The sequence below is a fragment of the Trichosurus vulpecula genome, chromosome 7 (genome assembly GCF_011100635.1).
Source record: "Trichosurus vulpecula isolate mTriVul1 chromosome 7, mTriVul1.pri, whole genome shotgun sequence".
In the NCBI taxonomy this organism is placed as follows: Eukaryota; Metazoa; Chordata; class Mammalia; order Diprotodontia; family Phalangeridae; genus Trichosurus; species Trichosurus vulpecula.
The window spans coordinates 205095863-205105423 of NC_050579.1; the positions used below are offsets into that span (position 1 = coordinate 205095863).

At 39.1% G+C, this 9561-nt stretch overlaps 1 pseudogene; it reads right to left on the reverse strand.

The window, feature by feature from the left end:
* Window positions 1-3335: 3335 nt before the first annotated feature.
* Window positions 3336-4024, reverse strand: LOC118858696 (annotated as a pseudogene).
* Between the last annotated feature and the right edge of the window lie 5537 nt (window positions 4025-9561).

Sequence of the window (9561 nt, forward strand, 5' to 3'; positions counted from 1 at the left end):
TCAATTTCCTCAGGATACTGGAAGCCCTTTGTGGGCAGTAAAATGAAAGTCTGGCCTTCAGACAGTGAGACCAGAATCAATCATGTTACAGTTGATTTTAATTTTATTGGTAGCAATAATGTTAAGATTGATATAATTCATCTATTCCAGAGATATATGGATATAGTTATTAGACAAGTACTGGGCATTAAGAGGATCAAGGACTGGTTAAAGTTTCACTCATGACCAACTCTTTGTGACCTCATTTGGAGTTTTCTTGGCAAAGATCCTGAAGTGGTTTGCCATTCCTTCTCTGGCTTATTTTACAGATGGGGAAACTGAGGCAGACATGGTTAAGTGACTTGCCCAGGGTTGCATAGCTAGTAAGTGTCTAAAGCCAGATTTAAACTCAGGAAGATGGGTCTTCTTAACTCCAGGCCCAGTACTCTATCCACTCTACTGCATAGCTACCTCAGATTAAAGTTTAGAGATAATCTAAACACTATGTGAACCTTAACATCTTTTGTCCTGTTTTCTACCTCTCTAATGCTGTCATTGCTGAAGTATAATGACATCACAAGAAAAGGGTCATTTTGTCTTTTTCTTAGTTTCCTTGGCTGCCATGACCAAAGAATTTCACCACCTAGTGACTAACTGTATCAGCTCATGTAGGTCTTCCCATGTTTTTTTTTTCCCTGAAACCAACCCCCTCATCATTTCTAACAGCACAATAGTACTCCCGCACAATCATATGCTACAGCTTATTCAGCCATTCCCCAATTGATGAGCTTCCCTTCAATTTCCAATTCTGTGCCACCATAAAAAGAGCTGCTATAAATATTTTTGTACAGAGCTACTATCGGAGCTGCTATAAATATTTTTGTACATATGAGTCCTTTTCCTTTTTCTTTTATCTCTTCGTGGTACAGATCTAGAGGGGTGTTTCCAGGTCAAAGGGCATGCACAGTTTGATTGTCCTTTGGACAAAGTTTCAAATTGTTCTCCAGAAAGATTTGACAATCTCACATATCCACTAACAGTTTATTAATATACCTATTTTCTCTCATTTCCTCCAGCATTTACTACTTGTGATAGGTGTGAGATGACACCTCAAAGTTGTTTTAATTTGCATCTCTAATCAATAGTGATTTAGAGCATTTTTCTTATGATTATAGACAGTTTTGATTTCTTCTTCTGCATACTGCCTGTTTATATCCTTTCACTATCAATTACAGAATGGCTCTTGTTTTTATAAATCTGACTCAGTTTACTATGTATTTGAGAAATGAAGCTTTATTCAGAGAAAATTGCTGTAATGTTTTTGCTATCATTTCATTGTCTATGATACCTTTTAGAAAATGTAGTACCCCTGATTGTTTCTTTTTAATTAGGCCTATTTGCTTTGCCTGAGATCATGATCGCTACTCCTGATTTTTTTTTTAACTTCAGCTGAAACATAACACATTCTGCTCCAGCCTTTAATTTTAACTGTGTGCATTTCAGTTTCAAGTGTGTCTCTTTTAAGCAACACATTGTTGGATTCTGGTTTCTAATCCATTCTGCTATCTGCTTCCATTTTGTGGGTAAGCACATCTCATTTACATTCACAGGTATGATTACTGTGTATTTCCCTTCATTCTATTTTCTCCACTTATCTTTTTCTCTCTTTTTATCTTGTCCTTCCTCAAAAGTCTGTTTTGCTTTTGATTTACTGCCTCTGCTAATCCACTCTACCTTTTATAAAACCCTCTCTATCTCCACTTCTTATCCCTTTCCTCTCCTATTTCACTAATGGGTAAGATAGGTTTAAACCCAACTGTGTGTACCACTTTTATGCGAGAAAATTTTCCCTGTTCTACTTCTCTTTTCCCCCTTCTCCCAGAGCATACCTCTTTTTCACCTCTTCATTTTTTTTCAGAGATTATCCCAACATAATCAACTCACACTCATACCCTCTGTCTGGACTCCTTTTAAAGGCCCTAATGATAAGAACCTTTTTTAGAAGCTTTATGTATCATCTTCCCATATAGGAATGTGAATAGTTTAGCCTTATTGAGTCCTTATGATTTCTTTATCAGGTTTATCTTTTTTATGCTTCTCTCGTTAAACTTTCTGTTCATTTCTGGTCATTTCATCAACAATGCTTGAAAGTTCTCTATTTCATTAAATATACATTTTCCCCCTTGAAGGATTACTCAGTTTTGCAGGGTAGGTTATTCTTGGTTGTCATCGTAGCTGCTTTGCCTTCTAGTCTCGCATATTCCAGGCCTTATGCTCGGTTAACATGGAAACTGCTAAAACTTGTGTGATCCTGTGACTCTACAATATTTGAATTATTTCGTTCTGGCTGCTTGCAATATTTTCTTCTTAACCTGTGAGTTCTGGAATTTGTCTATAATATTGATGGGAGTTTTCATCTTGGGATCTCTTTCAGGAGGTGATCAGTGGATTCTTTCAATTTCTATTTTACCCTAGGATATCAAGGCAGTTTTTGTTGATAATTTCTTGAATAACGTGTCTAGGCTCTGTTTTTGGTCATGACTTTAAGGTAGCCCAATAATTCTTAAATCATCTCTCCTTGATCTGTTTTCCAGGTCAGGTTTTTTTTGCCAGTTATTTTTTCTTTATTTTATTACTGTTATTGACTGTTAAATTCAAGAGGAATTTGAGATTAGTTCATACCATTATAGGCTTATTTGTTCTCAGGTATGACTTGTTTGAATTTTTACTATATTTTCAAATAATTCCCTCATATTTATAGACATGTCTTGTGGTAACACCTGGTTATTAAGTTAATCTTTCAAACTTCAATGAAGTGCCCTTTATATCAATTGTAACAGTAACTGAACATTCCCACCTCCCTGTAAGGAGCAAGGGCCAATTTATACCACAACCTATTAATGCAGGCTCACACTTCAAATTTTATAACCATTCCTCCTAAACTAAAATAACAAAGTTGAAGCGCTTGACTAAATGTCCATGCCAACCTTTAAGGAAAAGCAAGATTATTTTGAGTGTAGTCAACCCTTTTAATTGTGCAGACCAACACCAGAGATAAGGAATTATAGAGCTTTTTATTATCAAGACTTTTTTTGACATTGAAGTGAGGAAACAATGACCCTTTCTTGCACACGAAAACCAGGGCACTAAGGCAACTTTCCTTGAAAAAAGTGTTTTAAAATAAGCATATTTTATTTTAAATAAATCCTCCAGCACGAAATGGAAAGAGTTCATGGTCTTTGCTTGGAAGAAGGCTGTGTAAACAATATACTTATCAGATGCATCTGTGCAGCTCAGCAACAGTTCCTTATTGGAAAGGATACTTCCACGTCAGTGGCTGAAAGGACTTTTTTGTCTCAAAATTCACTCTCTCCTTTGACTTGTTTCTCCCTTGACTCTACCCAAGTTTTATTAATAGTTCTCTTCATTTCATCATCTCCATCTTCAAAAATTTTCTTCAGAACATTCATCATAACCTCACTAGGATCTGTGTCATTATCAAAGGAAGATTTTGCCTTCTCTTTGCATTCTTTCTCCACCTGGGTCAGGTAATCCCATTTCTGTTCCTCCTTCCTTTTGCATAGTACAAGAACTATATCAGTCTTGGTCTTTCTCAAACTACCTTCCACAGACATGGGCTTCAAGAGGTTGTTGACAGTCATAGAGTAGTTTTTCCCATTAAGATTCTTTACAAGGACTTCAAATGACTTCTCTGTGAACTTCACCTGTACATTCTCAGTGGGGACTTGCTGAACACCTTTTAAGGTGATGTAGATTTTCACTTATTTATTTGATTGATCCCATCCATAATTGTTGATTTTCACTGTGTGTCCAACTGAAATGGGGGAACCACAGCTGCTGGTTTCTCATTGTCAATAGTTTCTCCTTTCTCCTGTCCCTTCTGCTTTGTCGTGTGCTTGATCTCTATTTCTAACTTGGATTTTTCTGTTGTTATTTCATTGCGGACCCTTTTCCTAGTGGCCTTTCCCAGAAACTCCTTCACTTCTTCCAGGTCTTTCTGTAACTCCTCCAGGGCTGCCTCCATGGCTTGCCGCCACCACCAGGGTAACGTGAGCTGTGACCACGCAGAGGACAGGCCCCGGGGATCCCACCCTGCAAGGACTGGCCTCAGAACTCTGCTCCCGCTGCCACCAGAGTGCAGACCTGACTGCCACCAGGTCAGGTGTTTTTATGATGAGATTTTTCATTTCTTTCTATTTTTTCATTCTTTTGACTTTGTTTTGTTGTTTCTTATGTCTGTCTCATGGAGTCATTAGTTTCTACTTACCCAATTCTAATTTTTAAAGAATTCTTTTCTTCAGTAGGCTTTTATACTTCTTTTTCCATTTGGCCAATTCTATATTTTAAAGAGTTGTTTTCTTCATTGAATTTTGGTGCCTCTTTTTCCATAAGGACACTTTCTCTTTCTCTCTCTCTCTCTCTCTCTCTCTCTCTCTCTCTCTTTCTCTCTCTCTCTCTGTTTTACTTTTTCAGTATTTTTGTGCCTCTTTCACCAAGCTCTTAATTCTCCTTTAATAATTTTCTTGCATCACTCATTTCTTTTCCTGATTTGTCTCTACTACTCATCACTTCCTTTAACTCTTTTAAGAATTCTTGATAGTCTTGCCTAATTAGCATTTTTCTTTGAGGCTCTGCTTGTACCTGTTTTCACACTGTTGTCTTCATCTGGGTTTATGGTTTTCTCAGCCACTGTAGTACCTTTTTATGGTCCAATTACTTTTGTTGTTATTGTTACTTGCTCACTTTCTAGCCTATTTCTTGACTTTGAACTTCATGTTGAAGTTGGACTTGGCTCATAGTTTCTTGCAGGCCAAGATCTCATCCTCCTGATGATGGTCATCTCTTCCCCTAGAAAGTTGTTGGAGAAATCACCTTCTGATGGGTGATCTAGGACCCTAGGAGCTCCCAACTTCTCAAACTCACAAAATTTTTCAAAGGTTGTAAACACCTGTCTCAGTATCACCTACATTCATGGGAAGAAATATAAAGCAGAAAATGCAAGCAAAGACTTGAAGTTCCATTTCAAGCTCATCTAGGTAAGCCATACGTAGGCAATTGCCATTGCTGCTAGGGTTGAGGAAGAGAGTGAAATCCCTTACAACCTCCTTCATTGGAAGCCTGGAGGAAAACTTGATGGTAGGGAAAGAGAAATGGAGACACACACACACACACACACACACAGAGAGAGAGAGAGAGAGAGAGAGAGAGAGAGAGAGAGAGAGAGAGAGAGAGAGAGAGAGAGAGAGAGAAAGATGGAGACAGAGACAGAGAGACAGAAAGAAGAAGAAGGAGAAGAAGAAGAAGAAGAAGAAGAAGAAGAAGAAGAAGAAGAAGAAGAAGAAGAAGAAGAAGGAGGAGGAGGAGGAGGAGGAGGAGGAGGAGGAGGAGGAGGAGGAGGAGGAGAAGGAGGAGAAGAAGAAAGAAGAAGAAGCTTCTCTTTTTTAAAGTCTGCTGAGTGGACAGTAGCTAACCATTTTTGCCTCTTCCTCCCTCACCCTTCCTTGCCACCATCATAGAGATCAGGGGAACAATAAGAGAATTGCTTGTTCAACCAAAAGTACAAATCTGTGGGGAATAATGACAGTTACTGAGTCATTCCAAAACAAAAGTCTTTCATTATTGAGCCAGAGCATGTGTATCATCAGATATAACTAGGGGAGATTTGCTCAGCTATGTGCATGCTGCATAGACTTGTCTCTATAGATCCACTATCACGTGTGCTCTATGTGATATGTTCCTTATACATACACATTCATACATCCGTACATATACACATTTTATATATACTATATGTGCACGTTATAAACACATATACACGTATGCTTACTTATCCAGCTACACGGTTTCATCAGTGTAAAGATCTCCTGATGACTTAATTCCTTCTACCAATGTGGATCAACAATATTCTGTAACTTAGAGCCAAAAAGAGTTGCCTAGGTACACTGAGAGAAGCTAAGTGACTCACCCAGGGCCACACAACCTCTATATCAGAGGCTGAATTTGAATACATGCTGTCTGATGATGACCTTCTATCTATCACTCCATGCTACCTCTTGACCCAATTAGAGCAAATCAAAAAATGGTTATGATGAAATTTCCTGGGATGGCTTAACAAAATCAAATTCCTTCTATCATTGCAAGCATCAAGAAGAAATGTAAAATAACAACAACAACAACAAAACAGAAAAAATAGAAGGTACACCATTGTTAACAAAAAATTCTCTCTTCATTTGTTGTAAGTCAATAAGAACAGAGACAAATTTTGCTATGTGAACAATTAACAGAAAGGAGAACGCATAGTATTAAGGTTGAGCCTAAAACAAGTCATTTAAAGCACAAAATGATACACAGAGTGGAAATAAGTGCAAAGGATTAGTACTTTAGAAATGCTCTCCTGTACAGGAGGGCTAAAGTGAAGATTTAGGATCAATGCAATTAGAAGGTAAAATGCAATTGGGAACAATGCTTAGGGTTTTCTCTTAGGGCCATTACTGAGCTGGCAGCTACTTGGTATGGTAGATAGAGTGCTGGGCCTAGTGCCAGGAAAAAGCTGAGTTCAGTTATGAACTTAGACACTAACTGTATGACCCTGGCTAAGTCACTTAGCCTCTTCTTGCCTCTGTATCCTCAACTCTAGAATGGGGATAATAATATCACTTACCTCTCAGGGTTGTTTTATGGCTCAAAGGAGATAACGTTTGTACATTGTTTAAAATATTGCCTGTCATGTAGTAGGCAGTTAATAAATGTTGTTTCCTTCCTTCCTAGTAAATACATCTCAGATTTTGGGATGTTCTCAACGTGGTATACATAGTGTACATCCCGCTCACGGTGACAATAAGTAATAAGAAGTCCAAAGAGTCACCATTTGCTTGAATCCCATCAGACACAGAAATGTGGACTCAAATTGAGATATGTAGGGACTTTTCCATGCTTATTAATTGTTGGAGGTTGCTCTAATAAGTATTTTCCTGCTTTGTTAAAAGATGTGTGAAGGATAAGGTCCCCAAACTCAAGTTTCTGATTGGCTTTATTGAATCATTAATGTAAGATGGCTCTTTGCTAATCACATATACATATTAAAGGCAGGCATATGACTAGGAATGAAGCTAGGCAGGTAAAAAACAATGACCATGCTTCTTGGGCTTAGTCTTGTTCCTGTGCTTTTTCTGTATCCTACCCAGTTAAAAAGAATTACTGCTAAAAAATGAGGATCAAGAATCTGGGTAGGTAAGATGGTGGCTGGAAAGCAGGGACTCACTTAAGCTCTCTCCCAGGTCCCTCCAAATACCTATAAAAGTGGCTCTGAACAAATTCTAGAGCTGAAGAACCTACAAAATAGCAGAGGGAAGCAGGGCTCCAGCCCAGGACGTCTGGATGGTCGCTGGGAAGGGTCTATCGCATGATGCTGGGAACAGATTGCAGCCCAGCATGGGGCACCAGGACCAACCAGACTGGGAGCCAGGAGGAACGGGACATAGGGCCCTGAATCATTGAGCTGTGGCAGTTACCAGACTTCTCAACCCACAAACTCCAAAGACAACAGAGCAGGTTAGAGGAAAAACTGGTGGAACTGAGTGAGAGGAGTGCACAGTGGGCCCCAGCCCTGGGGGCAGCGGAGGGGGTGCAGTGCTGGGGCTCCTTCCAGAGCTCCAGCTGTGGTTGCTTCTGGCCCCAGGACCACCTGGTGGGAAGAATTAAGCTGGGGATCAGAGTGGGAGTGCAGAACCTGCTTGGATCTGGGTTGTAGTCCAGTTTGGCGGTTCTTGGGGAAGGAGGAACACTGCTGTGGCAGAGCTTGCTCTGTAGAAGTAGCTCTGAAAACAGGAGTGGAATCCCTAAAGCTTGGGACAAAGCACTCTCTACTCTACAAGCAGTCATGCCCTGACAAAAAGCTCAAAGGTCAAGTAGTTGGCTGGGAACATGAATAGACATCGAAAGAGGATACAGACTCAGATTCAGACTCTAGAATCTTTTTTTGGTGCAAAGAAGATCAAAACATACAGCCAGAAGAAGTCAACTATGTCAAAGAGCCTACATCAAAAGCCTCCAAGAAAAACATGAACTGGTCTCAGGCCATGGAAGAGCTCAAAAAGGATTTGGAAAAGCAAGCAAGAGAAGTAGAGGAAAAACTGGAAAGAGAAATGAGGAAGATGCAAGAAAATCATGAAAAACAAGTCAATGACTTGCTAAAGGAGACCCCAAAAATACTAAAGAAAATAACACCTTAAAAAATAGAATAACTAAAAAAGTAAAAAATAAAAAAAAATATAATAACTGAAATGGCAAAAGAGCTCCAAAAAGCCAATGAGGAAAAGAATGCCTTGAAAGGCAGAATTAGCCAAATGAAAAAGGAGGCCCAAAAGACCACTGAAGAAAATACCATCTTAAAAATTAGATTGGAGCAAGTGGAAGCTAGTGACTTGATGAGAAATCAAGATATTATAAAACAGAACCAAACGAATGAAAAAATGGAAGACAATGTGAAATATCTCCTTGGAAAAACCACTGACCTAGAAAATAGATCCAGGAGAGATAATTTTAAAATTATTGGACTACCTGAAAGCCATAATCAAAAAAAGAGCCTAGACGTAATCTCCAAGAAATTATCAAGGAGAACTGCCTTGATATTCTAGAGTCAGAGGGTAAAATAGAAATTGAAAGAATCCACTGATCGCCTCTTGAAAAAAGATCCCCAGATGAAAACTCCTAGGAATATTGTTGCCAAATTCTAGAGTTCCCAGGTCAAGGAGAAAATACTGCAAACAGCCAGAAAGAAACAATTTGAGTATCGTGGAAGCACAATCATGATAACACAAGATCTAGCAGCTTCTACGTTAAGGGATCAGAGGGCTTGGAATATGATTTTCCCAGAGATCAAAGGAGCTAGGATTGAAACCAAGAATCACCTACCCAACAGAACTGAGTATAATGCTCCAAGGCAAAATATGGATTTTCTTATTTTTTAAATTTATTTAATATATTTAGTTTTCAGCATTGATTTTCACAAAAGTTTGAATTACAAGTTTTTTCCCCATTTCTACTCTCCCCCCACTCCAAGATGGCATATATTCTGGTTGCCCTGTTCCCCAGTCAGCCCTCCCAGCTGTCACCCCACTGCCCTCCCATCCCCCTTTCCCTTCTTCTCTTGTAAGGCAAGATAAATTTCTATGCCCCATTGCCTGTGTATCTTATTTCCTAGTTGCATCCAAAAACTTTATTTTTGTTGTTGTTGTTTTTGAACGTCTGTTTTTAAAACTTTGAGTTCCAAATTCTCTCCCCTCTTCCCTCCCCACCCACCCTCCCTAAGAAGGCAAGCAATTCAACATAGGCCACATGGTTATCATTATGTAAAACCCTTCCACAATACTCATGTTGTGAAAGATTAACTATGTTTTGCTCCTTCCTAACCTATCCCCCTTTATTGAATTTTCTCCCTTGACCCTGTCCCTTTCCAAAAGTGTTTGCTTTTGATTACCTCCTCCCCCCATCTGCCCTCCCTTCTATCATCCCCCTTTTTTATCTTCTTCCTCCTTCTTTCCAGTGGGGTAAGATACCCAG